Here is a 26076-nt window from a genome sequence, read left to right on the forward strand (position 1 = left end):
TTTTAATAGCTGAGTAACACTCCATTGTATAAAAACACCACAACTTTTTTATCCATTCCTCAGTGGATGGGCATCTGGGTTGTTTCCAAGATTTAGCTATAACAAATTGTGCTGCTAGAAACATGGGTGCACATATATCGCTGTGGTATGATGTCTTTAATTCTTCTGGGAAAATATTCAGAAGGGGAATAGCTGGGTGAAATGGGACTTCTAATTTTAGTTTTGTGAGGAATCTCCAAGTTGATTTCCATAGTGATTTCCCCAATCTACACTCTCACCAGCAGTGGAGTAGGGTTCCTTTCTCCCCACAGCCTCTCCAGCATTTGTTACTGGTTGATTTCTTGATGATAGCCATTCTTTCTGGGATGAGATGGAATCTCAGTGTTGTTTTGTGTTTCTCAGATGACTAATGATGTTGAACATTTTTTCATGTATTTATTCACCATTAGTATTTCTTCATTAGAGAAATGTGTATTCATCTCAGATACCCAGTTTTGGATTGGGTCTTTGAATTTGGGAGGCTTGAATTTTTTAAATTCTTTATATGTCCTAGATAGAAGTCCTTTTTCTGACGGGCAGTTGGCTTCTTTTATCTTGACCAATTTTGCACATTTGAGTTGGTAATCAGGATGACTGATTTAAAAACAACAATATACAGTATAAAAAACATTGTTGAATTCCTACTATCTTGTATGGTGAAGCTCTGCATTATTTCCAACTTTTTTTTTATTAATTTTTGCTGTCTTTGATTGTTTGATCAATCTTACATTCTTATGTCTGGTGGACTGAGAAACTTCATTGAACATAACAGTATGTAATGCATCAACCATTGTTAAATCCTATCATTTTGTTTTGAGATCATGTATCATTTTTGTTGTCTTTGTGTTGTTTTGATTTTGTCTTCATTGATGTTTTGTCAGTTTTTTAATTTAAAAAGTAGAAATGCATATTTAATTTTTCTACAGCTCTCTTTTTTGCAGCTTTAGAGGTTCTTGTGGAGCATTACTTTTTAAAATTTATTTTAAAGATTAAAGAAGAAAAACATATTAACAGAGATCCATTTACAAAGTAGCATAAGAACAATACAAGCAATACTGAATCAGAGACAAAGTGGTAGGAAATTAACAGTGGTTGTTGTATTACATATTGATAACTTCAAAGTGGTTAGCTACCACATAGTTATCCCTTTGCACAGGTGGAGTGTATTTCTGAACTATGTGCAGTTTTAGAAATAAATTGTCCTCCAGGTGTGTAAGAAAAATTCCCACGTGGCAACCTAAACACCATTGTTTCCACAAAAAGATGGTTTTCAAGTATAAAAGTATTTTAAAAATAAACTTTAACAAGACAATATACTCATGATGTAAGGACTACTTGTATTAGTTCCAATGTTTTAAAATGTCAACCACCTGTTTCATCTGTAGTTTAGCATACATTTAGAATCAAATCTTGAGTCACATGCATTGCTCTGTGAGATTTCTGGCCATAGAAGTGCAGAAGTGTGGGTGTACAGAACGGTATTTGGGGTGGGAGTTTGGGTTGAGCTGTTGGGTGTTACCACTGCAAGTCATTAAAGAGAATCTTCAAATTCTTGTATGCATTAGGTATTTTCACTAAAAAATTAAATGTAGTTTACATGGAATTGTTTCACTCTTTTCCAATATACAATTTATATTTTTTCAATATAAACTAGTATGAAAATGTCAAATTTTTCAGCAATGCCTTGCTGTTACTGGCTTGCCTGTTCACAAAAATACCTTTATGTGAGGTCTGCAGGACATATACAACTCACGGTTTAAGAGAGTTTTGGAAATCACACTCTGTTAGATTTTAAACAATGACTCCTAAATTATACTCCAGTTTCTCTATTATAAACTTCTCCATCCAAAAATATTTACCCTCATGAATAGCTATATAATAATTAACATCAGTGCATCCAATACATTCCTTCATTCCTAGACTAGATATTAATAGACACAGTGGAAAATCACAACAAGTCCTTAAATGAAGGAAAACTATGCAGAATGTAGAAAGGACTTAGGAAGTAGTCAGAATTCTGTCTATCTAACCCATCTATAATTTCTATATTTTTATTCTTGAAAATTACAGCATGAAACACTGTTTTTACCCACAACTTTCTTAGTTTTAAAGGTGAATTAAATGTTCTCCCAATTCTTCTCTAATGCACTGACCATCTTAGGGAACATAAACCTTCCTTGATATACTTTGCATTCTAAGTGTAACAAGTAAGTTTAGAGCATAGTTATCCCCGCTTGTGGCATGGACAAATTTGGTTAGTATAAACACTCTTAGAGGATATCTATGAGATATTTCTGAAGTGACCAGTTGATTTCTAAAAAGAAAAGTACAATGACAAGCACCTTCAAACTTGGAAGTGAGTCAGGTCTCCCTTTTTCATTTGCTAGACTCAGTCTGTGTCAAGGTAACTCAAGTTTAGTATCCACTTAAATAACATTTTGGGAAACAAATCACATTAACTTGATGAGATTTCCTTTACTTCATACCACTGTTCTTCAAAATTAAGAATTGCCTGTCTTGACACTAACGTATCCACGATGATTAACTTGGTTGTTTACTCAATTATTTCTTTCTAAAATTAGAAACTTCGAAGTGCTTTTCCATTTAAATGACTAGCACTCCAGTAACACTGCTGATCAATCATTTCAAGCTAATGATTAAAAACAGTAAATGTTCTTCTACTCTCCTTAGCTCCTCTAAATAGTTTGTCAGACACAGCGGGCTCTATTTGTTATCTTTGGGTTTTAACATGGACCACTGGGTATGAGACAGCACTGTTCAGAGATTTTATATCCTTTACTCAGTGTCTGATTTGAATGGTTCTGAGAAAGGACTATTTCATAATTAACAGTTGTTACTTAGAAATCCATGTTATTTTGGGATTTGTTTCCCTCAAGAAATAAATTTTGCTCTTTGATGAGATCGGGCGTGTTCAGGGTGGTATGGCCGTAGACAAATTTTGTTCTTTGAAAAACTGTACTTTCCGGGGCTGGGGATTTAGCTCAGCGGCAAAAGCGCCTCCCTGGCAAGCGCAAGGTCGTGAGTTCGGTTCCCGGTACCGGAGAAAAACCAAAAAAAAAAAAAAAAAAAAAAAAAAACTATATTTTCATGATTCTGAATAGCACAGATAAAAACGATAATTTCCTGAATGTTTCCAAAAATATTTTAATTATTCATAAAAAAGAATGTTTGCAGAATAAAATTAGGGAGACTTGGTAGATCTCATTGCAAGAACCATAATTTAAATAGTCTACCAATTAATACACTTCAATTAAATATTGAAATCATTAATTCAATCCAGAAATAAAAATGGTTGTTTTTTAAATAATACAAAACAATCATGACCTATCTGACTTAAACAGTAAATGTACCAGTAGGATAAGTAGTAGAATTTCATATCTTCATAATTTTATAAAACTCACATCTGAGGAATTTTTTGATATTTATTTGAAAATAACAACATAAGATATCCATAATGTATTCATCAACTGATTGACTTTTCTTAATTTAATTTCCCTTCTTTCATCATTTCCTACCATCTTCACACTTGAACACAACCAAGATTAAGGTCTCATTCTCCTTCTGTATTCTCTGTGTCATTTTCTGAATACTGTAGTATTATTTGCTTTATTCAATTCTACTTTTGCACCACTCAACAATGCTGTAAAGTTCTCCCATAGAAGATTCACAAATCCCTTGTTAGATTTCTTCCTGTCTTGTTTCTTGGTAGTAATTGTGGTGTTATTTTAAATTGATATTTCCCTGTCATCTGTTTATTACTTGTGAGCAGGAAAGCTATTACTTATTGAAAATTAATTTTATCGTCTGCCACTGATTGAATTATTTTATTATTTGACTTAATTTCATCGCTTATTATTATTGTTTTACAGTGTTTTATCATATCACAAAACAGAGACTAGTTTGCTTTTTTGCATTGTATGCATCTAATTAATTTATTCTGTCTAATTGCACTGGAAGTGTGGTAAGAGTTGAATAGTACTAAACTTTATCTTGGTTTTCATATTAGTAGTAACACGGGCATCAGCATTTCTCTATTGAAGAGAATAGTGAGGATTCTGAATCAGATATAGTATACAAATTCCTTCTCTCACTCTCTCACTTAGAGAAACCATAAATATGTACAGAATGTAAAGAGAAGGTGTTTATGGTAACTCTAAACAAGTAAAAAATAATCAACCTGCAAGCAAAGTGCTATACTTTACATATATAAATTAATTTAGACTGCATCATCTAAATGTGCAGTGTGCAAGTGTAAAATATATGAAGTAAACACAGGAGAAAAATACCTATGAACTACCACCAAAACCTCCAAAATTGTGAGCTAAGTGAATCTTTTCTCTCTATGTGGTTATCTAAAATATGTGTTATATTAACAGAAAGCTGTACAGGAACAATGTAAGACAAGTGTTTGTCTTTAAAATTTCTCAGAGATTAATTTACCTCAAATTAAGTAAAGATGTAGCAATTTAAGCATAAGGAAGGGAAATAATTTAACAAGTGTAAAGAGGTTAAATACTTTCAAGTCTATGAATTCCTAACAATAAAAATATATTTGTCATTGCAGGATGGTCATAAAACAACATATTTTACAAGTAAGCAACTTCAGAGAAAAACTGAACAGTCTTATTTTGCCTATGAACCATTATGAGTAAACCTATAAAAATAAGCCTATAGATAAGATTTTACCTTTGTAAAGCCAAATCATACTAAACTGCTTTTTATTCCTATAGAGATCCTCCATTTAATGAATGAAGAAGTAATACTAGAATCAGAACATTTAAAAAGATCTTATTGATTAGTGGAAATAAGCATTGGAAGTCAAAAACTACTAAGGAAAATTTGAGACAAGCTAACATTATGTGCTTGTAAATCAAAATCATGCCCAGAACTTACACTAACGTCTCATCAAAACAAATCTCTTTTTTCTTTTCAAGCTTCTAGACTTTTTATTTTTTTAATTTTAAAAATAAAAGAATGAAAACATATTAATGAATACACATGCATTTACAAAATAACACAAAAATAATACAAGCAATACAGAGTTTCAGACAAGGTGATAGGAAATTAACAATGGTTGTTGTATTACTTATGGCTATCTTCAAAGTGGTTACTCAGTAAAACAAATATAGACATGTAAGGCTGATCAAACAATTAAACATTAACTGCTCCTTTCAAGAAAGTGATAGAAGTCAGTAGTACAACTATGTTAGCTATCCTGTTTGTACATATATACCTAATCTCCTTCTTTCTTTTCTCTTTCCCCTCATCCTAGTTGTTCTTTCCTTTTGAGCAGTTTCCTTTCGTTTCACATCTACCACACCTATAAGTGAAATAAATCAAGCTTCTAGATCTAATGCAGAAAAGAGAGACCATTTTGAATGTACCTGTGATAAAACTAGGAAAATTCAGACTGAGTTCCAAACAAATAACTGTTTTTCTTTTTTAACAAAAAAAAAAAAAAACTGAAAGAGGAGGAAAAAATAAAATGAAAGTGGAACCTACAAACCTAAAGAAATTTTAGGAAAGTAGCACTGTAGGGCCATATTTGAATTCCATTCAAAGATAAAAGTATACAAAATAATCCTTTAATGTTCATTTTGTGATGTTTCAAATGGGATGAACCTTGAAGATATTGTGCTAAGTAAAATAAATCAGTGTAGTGGATTGAGAACTGGTGGTCAACTTACAACCCCCAGTTGAACTGAATAACTGTGGTGCTGGGTGTGTGGGAGGCCCTCCTGGGGATTGTTGCCAGCAGCATAAGAGACAGACCTGGAGAAGAAGAGAGGCTGTTGGAAGCTGAGAGAAACTGTTGGGAGCTGATAGAATCTGTAAGGAGCTGTTGGTTGTTTTGGAGGAGCTCTCATGCTGGCTTTCCTGATAAACTTGGCTGTTTTCATCCTCTGAGGCGTTCGGGACCTCATTGGCACAGAAAATGGCTTTGGTTCACTTTAGGGGAGCTCTGGTCCTCACTTTGAGCATTGCTTCCTGGCTCTGGAGGGGAAGATGGTGCACTGCTGGTCTCCAAGAGAAGCTTGCTGCTTTGTCTTCCCTGATGGAACGTGGCCATCTTGATCACTGGAGGAGCTCAGGACCTCACTGTTGCTGAGGATGGCTGTGGTACCTTTTGGGGGAGCTCTGGTTCTTCTGAGTGTTGCTTCCTGGTTTCAGTGCAGATCCCTTAGCCTGCTAGCACAGATTCTTCATCCTGCTGTCACAGACTTCCTAGATTCCACCACCAACCTTTGGGCCTTCCCAGCACAGATCCATGAAATAGATCTGCATGAGACATTGTCATGGGCTCTGGACATCCAATTGGACTAGTGGGAGGCATTGTTATGAGCTCCAGGTATTCAGCTGGACTCATGCAGGGCATTTTTGTGGGATCTAGGCCCTTGACTGGATTCCTAAGTCTTGGTGTGTGGACAGATTTCCTGCACTCTCTTGTATATCACTCTTTGGGTGACTATTATAAATAATCTTATAAACTATGTGTTCTGTGTTATATTGTTTCACAATAACCCCCAAACCAACACAGTCAGTCACAGAACAAAAAATATTGTATGATTTGATTTTATGAGATATCTAAATAGTCAAAATCACAGAAAGAGTTTACTTTGGCTGCTTTCCAGGGGATATGGAGATATGGAAATGGGAAATAATACTAAACTGGTATAAAGTTTGTTTCCTTATGCAGCGTTGTGACATGTAAAGGAATTGTCAAGAAGATACAAAAAGTTGCCTGTAGAAATTTTTTTCTTAAATCCATATATTGTTAGTGGACATGCATAAATATGTTCACCAAGAAATACATGCAGCCATGTTCACAACACTGGCTACAATCTCCCAGACTGTGCATTACTGCATATTCATCTACTGTAGGTAGTACTGGACTAGAATGTAAATATATATTTTCCTTAAGAGAAAATTGTAAAGGGAGCAATAAAACGTTACACTCATGATAAATGATTTTGATGTAATATTTTAAAATCAAAATTAGTGCAAAAACCCATGAAGAATAAAATTGAAATGATAAATTTTTAAGCTAATTGCAAGAATCATCTTATTTAGTTTTCCTTTAGCCTCAGGGTCCAATAAGGAGCCACATAGAACTAATAGTAGAATTAAAGATGCACTGTGACATGCAATGGAATGACACACCGTAATGAAAATGAACTATGTGCATAGTAAGTAACCTAGATAAATGTATACAAAATTCAAAAATGAACATAACTATCTAGAATATTAGAAATCAGCATAGTATTTTCCCTTGGAAGAGTGCAAGGGAAATTTTCTAGAAATCTAGGAATACTTTGTTTCTTGATTTGTATGTTATGAGAGTTTTATACTTTGGAAAATTTCCTCTAGCTCTTTTGTTTGTGGTTTGTGAATTTTTTAATGTGCTATTCTTCAGTATAAAAATTTTTAAAGAAATTAGACAATTGGAAATTTGGCCACTCAACATTTGGTGATTTTAAGAGACGGTCAAAAATTTAGGTGTGCTAATGATAAAATAGTTTCATAAAAACATCCATAAAAGAAACCTTATGTTTAGTTACTGAAATATTTATGGATAAAATGGCATTAAGTATGAAAATTATTCAAAATGAACTAGAAACTGGAAAAGCAGAGGAGGGAACACATAAAGCAAGGTTGATTGTGGATTCTTATTTGCTGATAAATATGTGTATGTTCTTTATCCTTTATGCTTTGGTACATATTGACAAATTTTGTAATAAAACATTAAGGAAAACTCCTAGGATCTCCACCAATGAACTACTTTGACAGGACTGGAAAGAAGCAAAATGCCACGTTAGCAGAAAGGTGAGCAACTTGCTCAGGAAAAAAAAAATCAATCAATAAATTTTGAATGTATGAATCAATTCACGTTAAGAGTGGAGAAAAAATGCAATAAAAACACCAGTATGTAAATTCCTCTCCTACATTTCATTCCTTATCCAACTGTAGTCACTGAAATGAGACTTTGTAAGAGAATCATTATTGTTCTCGGCTTGCTTAAATATGATACCATGAGTTGACCTTGAATTTTTTTGTGAGTCGTATTTTATCATTGAATAGCCACGTATACATTTATACATTTTAAAATCATTAATAGAGAATGTTACATGACTTATACTTTCTAGTTTTTGCATCCAAAAGTGTTCTTTATACTACTACAGAACCTTGATGAGAAAAATCCTGTCACCTATTTCTTTTCTGAAGCCACATTAAACACATATTTCAAAGCTCAGTATTATACTTGTCTCTCTAAAACGTTGTAACTAAGCTATAGGTTATATCTCAAATGACTTCCATCTCTTATAAAAAAGACCTCAAGCCATTAACAGCAATTGTCATACAATAAGTTGTTCCATTAGATATGGAGAATCAAGAAAATTTAAAGAAGTATTTTTAATGAAGTGAAAATATGATTTTCCAAAAGTCAGTTGGCTTATTTTTCCAAGTTTGATTCATCAAAAAAAGGGGTGGTAGACTTTTCCATACTTTATTTGAAAGCTTACCATGCTTGAATTGGGATAGATCAACACAGACATGGTGGTTCTACTGCTAGCTCATTTAGTGACAAAGTTCTATGATGGCCAAGGAGTGACCATAATTGCTTTCTATATCCAGCATTTGAGAGTTACTTTAGATTTTGCTTTATTTGGTTGAAAAAGCATCAGTCTATAGATCTATCCTTTCTTTGATCTTAGTCCCATTCAAATTCATTTTTTTTAATTCTTGAGTTATTACTGATATTCATAGTGAGTTGAAGAGATAATTTCCTCATTAGGTGTCTCTAAAAGCATCAAGAGGAGCAGTTTGAAGAGGATCTTGTTTCCTACTGTCAGGTTCATAAGGACTGCATGAAAGCCTCCAATTTTTTTTTTTTTTTTGGCTTTTCCACTCACATGATAAGTAGGTCACAGAACTAAGTTGTTTCTACACAGAACACTGTGCGTATGTGAGTATGTTCTGGAAGAAAGCATGTTCTTTAAGCTTTCTGAATAAAGCCAGCTAGAGAAAATCAATTAAGTTTCCAGTATTTGAATCAAATAATCTTCCTTGATGACAAAAACAGTCTTATTTCTGTGTGCACTCTACCTCATTACCATTTTACAGACTAATGAAAACACCCCAGAACAAAGTAACAGTGGCTATCCATGCACACATCAGTACAGCTACCTTACCCATGCCTTCAAATCACGTTTATATTTTATAGTTCAACTTGATTAACTTCTGTTCTACACAACCAGGTAGCATTTGCTAGAAATACAGAAGTTGTCACCTGTCTTGGTGATATGTAGCAATACCCAACCTTCCCCACCAAAACCAAAACAAAGCAAAAATATCAGCATACTCATACTGTAGGCTCTCATTTTAATTGAATTTTCTGCTTTGGTTTAAAGACCTCTGCTTAGCTTTGTGTGGGACCTTTCCAAGCTTTGCCAGGGACCTCCCTCCCAATCCTGTATGGCCTCTGTTTAGCTGTTACTGTCTCTTCTGTATGTCCCTTAACTTGTCCATATTCTCCATTATATAGAACTCATTTGTTTCTGAAACACTGCGTGATATATAATTTTAGCTCACACACAGCTTTGGTGTTCCTCTGTCTCTGCTGGTCCTAACATTCCAGAATGTTTGCTGCCCATTATGGGCAGTATAAATAATATATAGAAAAAGCATTTACCCAAATCGTCTACCTAGTTAAGTTTCAAATATTTACTGGACTGAGACACTATTATACTTTCTTTAAACTTCATCTTACTGTATGTGTAGAGAATACTGAACTTTTAAAATATTCTTCCGTGTATCGCGTATAACAGCAGTAACTTAAAGAGTATTTACTATTCTCTTCTTTAAGCATATTATGCTTCACCTACATAGTAGGCATAACAGTGAATCATTCCAAGATATTTTTACAGACAGAATATCTCATAACAAAACATGGTGTGTTCCTTTTCTTTTTCACTTTTTTAAGGTAGCATCTTCCTATTCAGTCCAGGCTGGCCTTGAACTCTTAGCGATCCTACTGCCTCACCTCCCTGAGTGCTGAGTTTATAGTTGTGCACCAACATGCCCAGACTGTGTATTCTTTTCATTTCACTTTTGTGAACTTAATGCATTAATACTGTGTCTTTATGATGGGCAGGGCACTGTGATAAATAATAGAAATCTCCATTCTCAAAAATGCAGGCTGAATTTTGGTATGCAGAAATGTTTTTAATTAATATTCCAGTATATCAGATTTATCACTGAAATCTTTGGATTAAATATCATATCAATATTTACTTTTAAAAATGGATTTTTAAAAAATAACTTATGCCTTTTGGTTAAGGGTATCTGAAAAATTTCTTTACAAAGAGTGGAGAAACTATTATATCCAAAGTTAAAAATCCTTTTTACCATCTCAACTGTTGTTGAGATTCTTAATTCATGTATAAATATTAAAAAGCTATACGAAATTATTTCAGAGGTTGTTGATTGCATAGACACGGTAGGGGATTATGTTTTTCCCTCTTTCAGGAACAGATTCTAAGCAGAATGTTACCAATAACAAATATAACAGTACAGTTTAATGACTTTTTGCTTTCCTTTTGTAACAGAAATACACAACTGTACAAATTTAAAAAAAAATACAGAACAGTATGAGAAATAAAATGCACTCAGTTCACTTCTACAACTTTGAAACTCACATCTACCATGTGCTGCTATGGTTAATAAAGTGGCTGGGTCTACAGAGGTGAATAATTCAGGTAAGTTTCCTGTTCTTATGGAAATTATATGGTATGTGGATGGAGAAGTTAGTAAGGTAAAAGCAGATGTAAAATCAGATGTGATAATGATCATGTATAAAATCTTAAAAGTATAAGTAGTATCAACACTGTTACTAAGTAGCATGGGCTTTTAATATATGAGACTACCAGCTTCTAGAGTCAGACCTGCAGCAGTCTGAGGCTGTGACCATTCTTACAAATGATAAACTCACTTGCTCTGAATGCACAACCATTGTCTGGTTATGATCTTCCTAACAATGTTCATACATCAAAGAAGAACTCATTTCAAAGCCTTTTTGAATTAAATTAAATATTTGAAGCACTAGAAAAAAGTCCCCCTAAAAATAACCTATGCTTACTGAATTCCTTTCATCTAATGCCATGTTCTGACAAAGAAGTAATTGAACTTTGTTCTTGCATGACTTCTCCCTCTTGTATTCTCGCCATCTGATCGGTTATTGCCTGGGCAGACTGGCTGCTTCTCTTCTCTCACTTGGCATTCTATTAATCTAAATGGAATTCCATACAGGCAAACATTAACACTGATATAGAAAACAAACCAGACTTTAGCTTTTAACTTTAAGTTACTCAAGAAGCATACATTTTATAAAACACATTGCAGTATGCTGCAAAGCACAGAATAAAAGAAAATATGCACAAAATTAATAATATGTTATTTGTATATATGTTTTTTAAGTCATATTAAAATATATTTTAATTCATTCTCTTATTTTGTTTGTATAATCAAAGCCTATTGCCTTTATTTCAGCTATTAGATTGTTCTTGTCTACAGTGTCATTTTGGTAGTGACCAGAAAATATCATGAAAGTCCCACTATCATAAAAATGTTTACTATGGATCAGAATTTGAGAGCTTGTTAGATTAAATTTCTAGATATTGATCGAAAATAACATCAGTAGAAAAATACATGTGTTCTATTAACAGGATAATCATCACCTATATGTATAATGAATGTTTTATATGAATCACTGTTCTCTATGATCTTTATACATTTTAAGAATTCAGCAGAATCATGTTTGTGAGTGATACTGTAAAAGGGTGGTTTTGTTACTCTTCAAAGCTGTTCAGTCAGAGATGGAGACAAAATTTTAAAATATGAAATAGACATGCATTAAAGCCTGAAAGTATTTGTGATTATAGAAATTGGTGTATTAATTATAAAGTCATCCACCTAAAATGCATACTATATCACATGCATGTTATATATAAAATATTTGTACACAAGTGCATGTGTATTATATATACATTTCTTAGTTGCTCCCTCATTTATTTTCAATGGTTCAGTGATATCAAGGGAAAATTTTACCTAATATGTTTTAAGTGAAAAAAGCTATAAGTCTGGTCAAGATCTTAGTCCTAAATCAGTTGTGAAATGACAGCTCCAGAAATCTTCTACTGTATAAGTTTACTTGGTATGGCATAAAAATTGAGATTTTAAGTCCAAGAGATAGCTATGTGTTCAGCTTTAAAGTAGTACTATTGACAATTAGTAAGCACAATCATTGAATTTAGCTTCCATTTAATTATATCTCCAACCAGCCTTTGATGGCTTAGAGAGTTTGAAAATTCAATAACATACAATTCACTTTTCTTCTTTTCAAAATAAGGTAAAAATACGTTTGACCTGCTAGGTTTGTCATCATGTTAATTATGTAAAGGTTTTGAGTACACATATGATTCATAGATCAATGTCTGAGATTTGACAGTGAGATTTAATCCCAAACACTGATTTTAAAATCTCCAATAGACTTAAGATTAAAAACGTACCCCTTTTCTGGTCCAAAGTGAATGAGTAACAGCTTTGCCTTTACAGAACTGTCAGCATAGAACTTCCCATAGCAGTAAATTAAAGGTGGCATGCAATAGGCTCCTTGCATGCAAAATATCCTACCAATTAACAATTTACTTGTAAGTGCCACTAAATGATAATTCTAAATGATTTGAGGGTCTTGTACATGTTTATTGATGAATGTGTCAGGGGAGGAAGTTCTGAATAATTGTACAAACTTCACTGCACTACAAACAAAAGGCTGTAAAGAGAACTTAGAGAGCCGAGTTGAAATGCCAGCTCTGCTTCGCTGCTCAGTCAGGAGTGGATTTCTGGTTTGAGCACCTGTGATATCCAAGCATTATGGCCTGTGCCAAAGTCTTTTCCCTTATTTACTTATTTGATGTGGTTGGTGTGTTACAAAATTTTCAAATGTAAGAAAAGAAGACTAATATGTGGGAAACAAGTAAACATTTCCCCTGGATATATTTGATGAAATTCTTACTCTTTAACTGTTCTTGGTTTTTGTTTGTTTTGTTCTTTGGTTATAGGAAGCAGAATTATGAACTTTTTCTACACTTCACTGTCATTTACAGGTGACAACGAATATAAATATCATAATATAATGGGCAATTTTTAAGTATTTGACACTAATGCAAAGTTTGTCTTTTTTATATATTTTCATTGTGTCTATCTATATCAATGATTTCTTATGCCTACTTATTTTAGAATGTTTTAAATTATATGCAATTTAAAAGTTTTAAACACTCAAATAGTAAATTTGACTATTTACTTACTATACTAACTAGAATTTTTTCATCAAGAAACGCATCCCTTTGGTAAGTGATTCTGTGAAAATCTCTAAATGTTTTACAATGTTTTCTACACAGAAGTCTTTACTTGAATACTATTTTCCCTTGAACCACATTCCACATTAAAGGCAGAATGATGTTTTAAAAACTCAGAAATGACCATGCCACTAATCTATTTAAAATGATTGAATGACTTGGATAGCTCTACCAAAAGTCTTAGCATAAAGGTCAAAGTCTTGTACGATCTTTTAAAGTTCAACTTGTGTTACTCCACTCTTTTGTATTTCAGCTTCCCTGGTTTTACTGTTGAATCTGATTCAGGTAATTAACCAGTTATTCTCTGTCTAGAGAGACTCTCTCATGCCCAGTGCCACAGCCATCTCACTCCTAATTGTGCAGCTTCTGAACTTAGAGGGCCCTTCTTATTCTGCCCTCCGTACTATCCCACTCTCTATCTAGGTTAAGTCTTCCCGATATTATCCTGCCGTTTTTCTCATCAGCTCTCAACAAAATGGATTTTATTAAGTATGTATTTGTATCGTTCTTTCTACTTTGACCTCCAGTTCCTACTAAAGCATTATTATTCATAATAGGTATTAAACACATATGATGGCAAACGTGCTACATACATAAATTATTCAAAGCAATATCCTATGAGCTTTGTTGATGTGGACAGAGTTATTAAAATAGGGGATTTTTCTTTCCATCTTATCTTTTCTGCTCATTCAGTTTGCTTTCATCAAAATCCTATTTTTTTCCATTTCCAGTTGGATTTGATATGTGTTTAATAAAGATTATATGAAATGCTTTTATTCAGAGAGGAAGCAATTACAGATTTTATTTAAAAACGGAAAAATGGCTAACCATTTACCCGTTCACCCCATGCTGAACTACTGATTCCTAAGTGTTGCCAAGTAAACATTTTCAGAAAATGCCCTTGTGGGTATGTTTGTGCTTTTGACTGATAATTCTCAAGTTGAAATAGGTGCAGCTTTATGAATCCTCCAACCTGCTCAGCCTCAGGCTAACTCTGCCTGTGGATGGAAATCCCCACTACTGTGAGAGTAATACCACTTTCACCCCTGCTGCTACAGCTGCTGCCCATTCTGATGCCTTGAGGATGGGAAGCACAGCAAACAGCAGCCACCCAGGAACTATGCTGAACTACTTAGGAAAGTAAGCATTTAACTGAGGGCTTCTTCTTACTGAAATAGTAAATTAACAGCACTGAAAAATATATTTTCAAAAGGAATCAAGAGTTGCCTGAAACATTTATGCTAAAATAGACATCTCATGGCTTTTCCATTTGCAGGTACCCCCACTTCTCTCAAATGGAAGAAGAGCTTGAATCTATTTCTATTTATTACCACAAGCCATTTTCTTCATGATATAATGTCAATTGTTTGTTAACATTGGTGGACGCAGTTTAGATGATCATGCATTAATAAGATTCCCATCCCTTGATACCGTCCATTTTTTGCTAATGTTCACTGCACATGAGATTGTTAGGGTTTTTACCAACCTCTCTGCTATCAGTGCTACGTGATGAGATTTATGTGCAAAAGTTCCATTAATATTAATGAGATTAGCTCTCGTAAATCTAACGTTAGTGCTGATAGAGTAGATTCTGGAAACAGTAAAATTCTTCACAATAATTAGAGAACAAATCAAGTTACTTTGTCAAATATATAAACACATAAAATAGTGAAGCAGTAAAGTAATTAACATATGAGCAATTAGTCAAAGTCATGAAATTTCTAATAATTATGATAATAAAGAATTTCAAACAATTAAGCTCTTCATCGTGATAACTCTGTTTTTCTTTCAGCCAACTACTATGTAGCTCACTTTTAAATAGTAAAATAATATGGTTGCTCTGGATGTTGCATGGAAGAAGGGTGATTGCTGAAGGGTCTGTATTTTCAGGATACTAGTCTGAGTTAAATCCATGTCTCATCGTGATTAGTGTTTCTTCTCATCTGAAATCTTCCATGATTCCTTGGCTACTTCAATTCTGAGTTGTATATCTGTATTTCATTTGATGTTGATTTTCTCTTTTCAACAATCAAATGAGTTTCCATGGCAAAATAAAGAATATAGATTTGATTACACAACAGCTGTCATCCATTTATCAATTTAATTACATTTCCAACACACATTTAATGAGCATTTTTTATTTACTAGTAAAGGTGAGGTATGTAAAGACCAAAAAGACTTCTACCCGCCTCAGTGAAGTCACAGAAAAGCAATGAACATACACACTCTCTCTCTTTTTTTAAAAAGGTACTGCAAATCGAACTCAGGACCTTGTGCTTGCCAGGGCCTTTTGACATTACATTACCTCATAGCTGAACCCATACATAGCGGGGGTCATAATCCTCAACTTCCTCAGGGCACTTAGCTGTACAGTTAACCCACAGTTGCCCAGTTTAATCCCAGGAGGTGGTTTCTTCTCTCAATAAGAATTTCAGCTCTTTTGGGTCAAAGTTCTCCTTTTATAAATTCCTTTAACATTAATCATCACATTAGCGGCCTTATATCCAGTTCAGTCACATGGAGGAGTAGGGCTTTGATATATGAAGTTTAGAGGGATACAATTCAGTCCACAGCAACATTTTTCCCCAGACATACTTGTGAATGTTCCCTTTACCATAATTAGCTGTTTTTCTGTCTTTTTGAATTAGCCTCAAAATTTTTTAGGATAGGTTCCATGCCTCTGCAATTGTATATGTCTAATGTCTTCTATTTTTAAATGCTTATTTGCATGAAACATTTTTATTGGAAATAGAAAAATAATATTAGCTCTCCTTTGAGAAGATAAAATTGACTATTTTTGAAATGAACCTGAACAGGAGCCTCTGTTAGCATATGCTAACAGCAAGCAGGCTGAGATCAGTGATAGTAAACGTACAGGAAGGTCTTTAGTGGTCCCTGCAGGTGGTTAAAAATTATTCAAATCTATTGCATTCAAACCTGTCCATTATTTTACAGATTTCTCCCCTTTGTCAAAATGACAATTGATAAAATCATGGGGAACCCTACCACAGAAAAGCAGAAGAAAATCTTGTGATCCAAAGAGAATGATCTTTTGTCTTACTTTCCAGATCGTTATGATTGTATTTGTTAGAAACCACTTGGAATTATAAACCTTCACATCTTGGCCTCAGTTAAGCTTTCCTAAGTTCACATTGGAACTATAGAAATTGTGATTAAATTCACCATCATGTTTTAAGGTCCCAATAGACATAATGTAATAATCAGTGTCACAAATATATTAAAGTGTTTTTGCTTGATTTACTAGCTAATTTATACATTCAAATCAATTTATTAAGTGGTTATTGACAGCAGTGATGTGTTTTTATCAGTTAGTAGCCAGAAGATATTTTACATTTTTATTGACCTCTTTTAATTTACTGGAATTAAATAAGAAAAACACATAAGAAGATTGTCCCTTTAAAAATTTTTTATGCCTATTCTGAACTAAAAATAGTCATATTACATGGATTTTCTGTGAGCTATTCATAGCATATTTTTTTCTTTATTTGTGATAACTGAGAGAAAACCACAAATTTTTATCCTCCTCCGCCATTATCCACTACCATAATTTATGCCAGATAAAGCTTATGCCAATATAAACATTGAAAGAGCATTCATTACAGCAGCAACTTTATACACACGTGGCAAATAATATACCAAAAATATTGTTTGTTATAATAATGTGAGTTAAATATGATTGCCTGTTAGGCACTATAGTTTAATAAATGATTAAGTTACCAAAGCATTATGCTAAAAGATTTTTATTTGCTTTGGAATAAATTTACTTAAAGGAGGACAAAATTGTCTTTGTTTTAGTAACTGAACAACATTTCAAAGAAAACAATAGGAATACAGTTGTCTAAGCCTTATGACATCTATAGAACAGAATCCTATTTGACTTATTTGCTTATCTGAAATTCTTAAAACTAGCACTTTTTCTTTGTTTTTTTCTGATACCGGTCATTGAACTCATGACCTTGTGCTTGTCGGGCAGGCGCTGTGTGGCTGAGCCAAATCCCCACCGCCGAAAACTAGCACTTTTGAGAGAGTGCTATTAACGCTGGGCAGCAAGAGAAATAGAGGGTCTAGACTCTGCTTATTCATCTTGGGCAAAGGCTGGAGGTTGCAAAAATAGCTGCAAAATATGGCCTGAATGTGGAGTACAGACCACGGGTTTGTGTGCACATATGAGTGAAGGTCAGTAGGAAAGAAAATTTCATCACATACGATATAAAGAACACTGACCAGATACCTAAAACTCAATAAAAAAGCTATAAATACCCTTTCTTTCAGGTTGAAGAAGGTACTTGGACAATTATTGATGGTATTATACCTAAAGACAGCTGTCTTAGATGACAGTACAGATTATAGACGAGGAGGTTGTATACTATAGAATTTGTTAAAATCTTAAATAGTTTATAAATCATAGAGCTAGAAATAGAATACACTTTCACTCCTATCATGCAAGGTATATTCAGTGCTTGGCAAGGTTGTAAGTTTTTTTTTGCACTAGGAATTGAACTGAGGACCTTGCACTTGCCAGGCAGATGCTGTGCCCCTGAGCTATATCCCCAGCCCGGATGTTGTGAGATTGAGGTTCTAATGATTTAATTCTTCCCTACTTTATTTCTCCATTCCAAAATATCCAAATGGGTGATATTGATGATCAGTTCATTATATTTAATACGTGGCTGAAAACTTAAATTTATTCCCAAAGGTACATTACAATCTGACCATTGATTGTTTCCGGCCACTGAAAACAAATGCCAAATGGGTCTGTTAGTACAATGTACAATCATATTTTTCCTTATTTTCTTCAAAACTATGCGACTGGTTTTTAACAGCTGTTCAACTTGGTGTTTTGGGAGGAAGACAGTTGCCGGAGGACCTTACTCAGCCGTGATTTCTCTTGCTCAAGAGGATGTGAAGTTGTACTTTCATACAGTATATTAGTAAATGTTTTTCCAAGTAGAAAACATACTCATTGTTCTAGCGTTTTATGACTATAAATCAGAGAACAGAGTCTCATTGGACTTGTGGTCTGAGCGATCAGACAACCAAATATACTATAACAAACTGTGTCATTATCGCATAACAGGGACCGATAACTCTTGCCCCAAGATATAATTATTCTCACTTTCCTCTGGAGTACAGCGATTCAAAGAGCTCCATATTTTTTGTGTTCAGTAATGGCAACATTATTGGAAAAGTTTCTTTACCAAGGGGAAAGATTGTGGTTCTATATTTCCATATGTATTAAGAAGTATAGTGTTTGAAAGCTTGGCCTAAGCTAAATTAAATGGAAAAATATAGAAATTAATGCAGAAAGTCTCTTACAAAGCAGAAAGGCATCTTGTAAAACATTGAAAGCTGTAGGAGATCTACCAGTTTCTGATACAGTTCTTTATGTTTCCCGACTCTCCTGGTCCCTGCAGCTGCCTCCATTCACTGGTGGTAAGCTTTGGCTTTTGTTGGGCCTTCTGTTCAGCCTCTATCTTTGTCTCCATCTTCCCAATGATGCCCTTTATTTCTCTCCCATGTAGGAGCCTGTTAGTTTATTTTGATTTCATGCTTTTACCTTTTCCTTGGTCTTCTTTGGCTTTTGTTTGAAGGTTGTTCTCTATAAGATTTCTGAAAAATGGGCCACAACTTTTTGGGTCTCCTTATATCTGAATATACAATCAATCATCTGAATTTATAGCCTGGTAGCTACTTGAAGATAACAATGACTACATTTGGAAAATTTTATGAGTCTGAAAACTTTTCTGTATTGTATTCTGCCTCTTGTGTTGATGCTGAGAAATCTAATGCTATTTTCTTCCCCTCTAAAGGCAAATTTTAAGCACTTTTTTTCTTAATTGTTTCTGATTTTCAATTTCAATACCGTGTGTGTGTCTGTGTGTGTGTGTGTGTGTGTGTGTATGTGTGTGTGTGTCTTTCACTTATTGTTATGAGCCCTTCAGGGACCTTTCACATTGAAAACTCATACTAATTCTGAAAGAGCTTTCTCAAATTATTTCTTTGATAGTAGAAAGACTTTCATTTTCATCTTCCTTTTTATCTGAAGTGATAGGATCAGATGTGTGATTTCCTAGGCTGAACTTCTCAGTTTACACATTTTCTATATTTTCATCTTTTGTCAATTTGTTTCAGTCTTGTGAGATTTTTCTCAACTTTATTATTTTTAAAATAAAATCTCACTCTCCTCTTTCATATCTCTGAGAGATTATTCTCAGCTTCTTCTTTTTTTTTTTCTTTTTTGTCTTAGGCATTTGTTCCTCTTTGAGAAATAATACCCAAAACCTATAACTTAAAGGAAGGGTTTAGATTGTCTCAATTTTTCACCCCATGGGCAGCTGGCTCCATGACAAAAATAAGATGGCAGAGGTTCATGATGGAGAAAAAGATGCTCAACCCATGTGAGCCAAAAAGCAGAGAAAGAAGTGTGGAGCCACCGAGGGAGATATACCCTTTCTGGTCATACCCCCAGTGACCTACCTCATGACTGTACGTCCAGTTCCTGAACTCTTCAGCAGATAATGTCACTGGTTCATATGGTACCACCATGATCCAATCACCTTGCAAAATGAAAAAATTTGAAGGACATTTTAGATCTAAACCATAGTACCTTTTGTTTTTGTTTCATGCATATGTTTTTTTTATTTCTCTGAACATTAAATTTGTCTTTTTTTTGAATCAGTTCTGCTTCTTGCAATACTTCTGAGTTCATATGTATGATTATAGGTTTTATTTTTTTCTACAGGTTTAGGTGCTATATGAATCAGCTTTCCTCACTAATTCCTCACACAATGTCCAACACTCACAATTTATTTTTTTAAATTTGGTTTTATTTTTTATTTTTTTCTTCTGGTACCAGGAATCGAACTCACAACCTTGCACTTGCCAGAAAGGCGCTGTGCCACTGAGCTAAATCCTCAGGCCCAACACTCACAATTTAAAGAAAAGGTTTAGTTTGGATCAGCATCTCAGGGGATTCAGTCCACATTTGGCTCGCTGCAAAGAAGAAAGATCATGGTTGAAGGCATGCTGCAGCAAGATACTCAGTGCATCATGCTAAGAAGCAGAACAGGAGAACAGTGCCATAATGAAATGGATCAGAAACCATATATTATATCCAAAGTTACACTCCCTGACCCATCCCGGATACTCAAGGGTGTGCTTTACTAATCCTGTAGGTGGTTCCCAAGTGAGTCAAACTGATACAGATAAGCTTACCCAGCACAGGAACTTCTCTTCATTAATTTTCAGTCGTTGGCACTTTCAAGCATACTGGAACCTCCGTGAGGGTAAGTGACAAGAAAACTAAACTCTTTAAGATGCCTCGATGCCAATGTCTGAATATCTTTTCATCTTTAGCTTGTGAGACTCTCTGACAATTGTCCAATCTCCTCCCTGGGAGGATAAGTCTAGCCTTCTACTTGCTTGAAGGACTGGAAGGAAATTATATCAGATAGGTTTTCACAGCACATAGCCTCTCTATTTCCCAGTGTCCCTTGTGGTAGAACCTATTTCAAAGTATCCAGTGTCATCTCGGGAGGGGGAGTTATAGTCCCTGAAGTAGGATGGAGGAAGGTACTTAGACATCCAGTTCTTTTTATTAAGAATTTTTGATCAAAAGTCCTTTTTAGTTCTTACTGTCAATTGCTGCAAAATGTGTTGGTCCTTTAGATTGTATCATTTTGTGTCAAATTGAATCTTCACTCTGCAGCCTTGGGCTTCATCACTAAAAGTGGTTCAGCCAGTTAATATTCTGTCACCCACTTGCAATTTTGCAATGTTTTACTTTCAATTCATTTCTAGTCTACTGTGTCACTGTTGATCATTCTCTGGTCTTTTGTCTTAGTATGCTTAGGTCTTGTTTTATTTTACTCTCATTCTAGTGTGGCTTCTGGAACAGACATAAAGGTATATTACTGCTCTTCACTTGTAACTAGAGTCAATTTAACTTATTAAATCATGTCCATGTATTAATTTGATAAAAGCAAGTAGAAATAAGAAAATATCTTTCCTCAAAAAATGATCTATGTGTAACAAGTACAAAGTTATAATGCTAGTAAATATGCTTTAAACATGTGGAAAGTAGCCTTTTATTTTTTGATTTGTCACCAAATTTGCCATGTTGGTTCCTCAAACATTAGGGCTTGACAGTGTAAAAATGACTCAATGATTTCCCTTGAACCGTAGCCAACACCAAAGAATTAAAGAATTAATGGTCAAATTTTACTTTCAAAGCATCTTTCTCACTTAACCTATGGCTGGGCTTATTTCTTTATTTCTACTAAACTGCAACTCATTTTTTCAGCTGTTTATTATAATTCAGTGTTCTGTATTGAGCCACCTCTCTTAAAGCAAGCACATATTGTAATCATACAAATCTCCCCTTAGAGTATCTATAGGAGCGCTTTTCCTCAAAATTCTTTTTTTCAATATATTTGTATAGTTCCTTTTGTGGTTCTTAATTTACCAGACCAGACCAATAAGTAATCTTATTGCCTAAAATTTGCACTCATTTTTGTTCATTCACTTTACCTTTAAAAAAAAAGAACAAAGGCTTTATAGTAGGTTAATTGGTGATCCCTACAAGATATAACCTTGTCTCAATCAATGGAAACTGTGAATAATATCCTGAGATGATGATTATCTGGGTGGACTCTAAGTTCAGTGACAAATATTTGTATAAAAGAAATACAGAGGAAGAGTTGACCCTGATAGATGAGAAATCAGTGACACATAGAAAAGAAAGGAATATGAATGCAAAGCCAGAAGCTGATGTCACCTGGATACAGGACAGTAGGGCAACACCAAGAATTCCCAGTCACCACTAGGAGACAGGGGACGGATGGGATGTTTTTCTCCTTGTCACATTCACAAGGCATCAACCTTGTTAAAACTTTGATTTTGGACTTCTGGCTTCCAGCACTGTGAGAGAATAAATTTGTGCTAAGCCCACTTATTTTGTGGTAATTTGCTATAAAAGTCTTAGGGAACTGACTGCATCTATATTTTTCTGTTTGAACAAACGCAACGAGGGACCTCACACCTCTCAGCTCCAGTTCTGTTGGTGATCCTTCAGCTAGTTTTCCCAGGACTGTGCGACCCTTCACTGGCGTCCTTACCCTGAGGAAAGTGGCATGTGTGGCTTAGGAAACCTCAACTTCAATAAATTCGTGTTTTGACTGATGACAATGTGAAGTCTGATATCACGATGATAATGTCATTCTAATTATTTTATGCCTATGAAACTTCTCTTGTGTTTAAATAATAAAGCTGAGTTTTCAAATGCAAACCTTCCATAGCAGTTCTCACTAAATCTTCCCACAACTTGTGCCAAGTGGTGAAATCCAGTACTGAACAAAATTTTCACCATAAAAAAATGTAATTAGAAAAATTTTGTGATAGCCCTCCAGAACTTTCACTTTTCCTGGGTTAATATAAACCTTTACTGTGATAATATGAGCATTAGCCTTGGTGGTATCACTCTTAAACTTTTGGTGAGCCCTGATTGGTACTTAAAAGGTACAAATGTCCGAGGCAGTAATGACAAACATGTGGGGAGGTTGCAGTGTTATTGGCACTGAGGCAAGCACCGAGTGCTGAGTACCAGGTTTGACACGTTCTGAAGCTGAGGAGTACAAAGCACAACTTGTATCCATCAAATATCCCACCTATGGGTCCAGCTTTACTGATACATGATAAATGCTTATGATGTACAATGTGATTTTATATAGGTGCACATTAGGAAACCACAACTATAGTGCAGATGAGAAATATATCCCTTATCTCACATACTTGCCTTTGTGCGAATGGCAAGAACCCCTGAGATCTATTCTCTTAACAAATAGAAGATTTGAAATGGGGCCCACATAGTTCTAGCAATACTGAAAACCATTTATTATTAGACTGTTAAACAGATCATCCTGGATTTCTTGAAAATGTTTGATTCATCAAATGAAAATCCTGCTGTATTCTATTTAATCTACTAGTCTCCATATATATTTGCCAATAACTAAGAAATTTTCCTTACATTTACCAAGCAAATAAACTGTTGATATTTCCTGTTCCAATAAGCAATATCTGGCATTATAGTGTATTTTAGCAATTTTTCTCTTCTTTCAGTGAACCTACCAATGCTTAAAAAATAAAACGGCCATTGCTATCATTCAGGTATAAAAATATATCCCAGAAAATTTTTTTCAGCTTTGTGCTGTAATGACAGGAAGGCTATGATTGTGTACATATTTTCTATCATTGTACTACAATAAAATTTTAAGTAGGTGCCCATAGCAATTTATTCAACAAATTATCAAACATGTATATATTGGGTTTTGTGCTCAATAATAGAAATTTATTTTATTATATTTTCCTTTAAACATTCTTTTTAACACTCAAGGAATAATATTTTAAAAATTCTATAAAACTTTAACACAAATTTTTCTTACATAGGATAGAAAATCAATTCACTTATAAATAGGAGAGAAGACTAAAATGAGATTTAAGGTAAAGAACATCAGATTATGGCTAGGTGTTCAACAGTATAACATCTGGATTTATTCACAAATATAACTACATCTGTGTCCAAATAGATAAAAATACTATTTAATTCCTACTGAATTCTAGTAAAGTGCCAGAACTTGGGACAGATAAAGATGAACACATGGTATTCTCCCTTTAAAAATGATAATCTTAGAACCACCCCTCAGCTTTGTTTGTAGTTTTTGATATATTTGTCACTACATGGACACCGGTGAAATAGGGGGAGAAAATATTCTTTGTGTCTTATATATCAATTTAATTTTGATATCACACACTAAAGTTGTCCAGATTGTGTTTAGTTTTTTCCTAGCACTTTCAGACCAAAGATTCCCTTAGTTTCTGTTCTGAATCAGCTTAAAAGCTTGAACAATGGAGGGATGATTACTCTTCCCAAAATAAACAAGATATAAAAAATAAAGTCTTCCTTGAAAATCCTATAAATTTTCAAAAAATTTCAATGTCACAGTGAAAATCTGAATTTCAGCACTTTGTATAAATGCAAAACAAGGTAAGCAGAAATTTACACCTGTGAGGTACAGAGATGGAGGATTGTTTGCTATAACATTAATGACTTTCATTGCATTTTCCAGAACTGCCTTATGACAAGCACTGTGCCAATTACCGAGACTGATGCTGATATGTTAACAAAAATAGGCCTGACCTGGCTTATACTTTACTGGAAAAAAAAAACCACAATGTAAAAACAAAACAAAACAAAACAAAACAAAAACACAAAAACAACACAACACAAAATAAAACAAAACAAAATAACCAAGAACCAATAGATGTTGTAACACTTATAACTGAGGAGAAGGCAAACATAATGAAGAAAAAAGCTTTGGGGGTGTTGAAGAAGGTTATTGTGTAAATATGGCCCAAACTTCATTGCTGTGCCCACTCCCTGGGGCCCACAATACTTCGGTGAACTGAAGCTAAATCTTACCTTCTCTACACTTTCTTGTCAGAAGAGTATCTGGCCATGAATACAAGAAGAGACATACATCTCTTCTGGTTAAGAAAACAAGAAATAACCCTCTATTGAGGGGAGGAGGATATATAAAGACCTCAGGCATGTCCTCCTTGGTAGAAAAGTTCCTAAGTTCCTCATTTTCAAGGTTTCTCTACTCATAGGGCTGGATCCTCTCTGATAATGACCCTTTATTGGCTCCTATTTCTTCCTTGTATGAACACCTTTCCACCTACCATCTTCCTCCAAGTTTTTCTTTAAACTCTACCTCTCAAATAAACAGTACACTTAAAATTCTATCTCAAGGACTGCTTCTGGTGTATATAATAATTCAAGGGGTTACAGGAAAAGAACACCAATAAGATAATAGAATTGTAACACTTCTCAACCACACGACAAACAGATAATACTTCTACAGATAATACTTAGGACAACGGTAACCCCCAGGATGCTAGAGTACTAAATTAAAATCACTTCACATGTGCTGACCTGGGATAGGATTCAAGTGGAAGGGGAAGCACTAGCTTGGCCAACATCTATGTCTTCTGAGAGATGGGATGTTGATGGAAATTCTAAAGATGTGGAGCTGGCTCATTGTTGGGAAGAATGTCACTCACCAAAGGAAAGGAGGAAATGCTCAGATCAGTCATTTAATTCCAGCCACCCATAAACCTATTGCAGCATTTAAGGACATCTGAATCTTCTGCTGCCGGAGCAGGTTTGTTGAAAATCTGGGGGGAGTTATTTATGAAGGTAGAATTGCAAAGAAGGTCAAGCAGAGATCGCCAAAGTCTCTCCAAATAAAAATACCTCAGTCAAGGTTGCAAAACAGAAAAATACCATGCATCAGATGGATTAATATCACATTCCAAAAATCAAATCAGTTATGATACATCAGAGTAGAATGTGATAACATTACTCAAATAACATCCACAATCATATTACCAAGATGGATGGAGCATCATACCGTATTGTGAAAATAAGTTATACAAATGTGACTTCCTGGGGACCACTGTGGTTTGAATAGCATATCCTGTCAAAAGGTAATTCTAAGTCATAACCCTTGGTACATGTGAACGT

The sequence above is a fragment of the Chinchilla lanigera genome, unplaced genomic scaffold (genome assembly GCF_000276665.1).
Source record: "Chinchilla lanigera isolate Chin_1 unplaced genomic scaffold, ChiLan1.0 scaffold00008, whole genome shotgun sequence".
Lineage (NCBI taxonomy): Eukaryota > Metazoa > Chordata > Mammalia > Rodentia > Chinchillidae > Chinchilla > Chinchilla lanigera.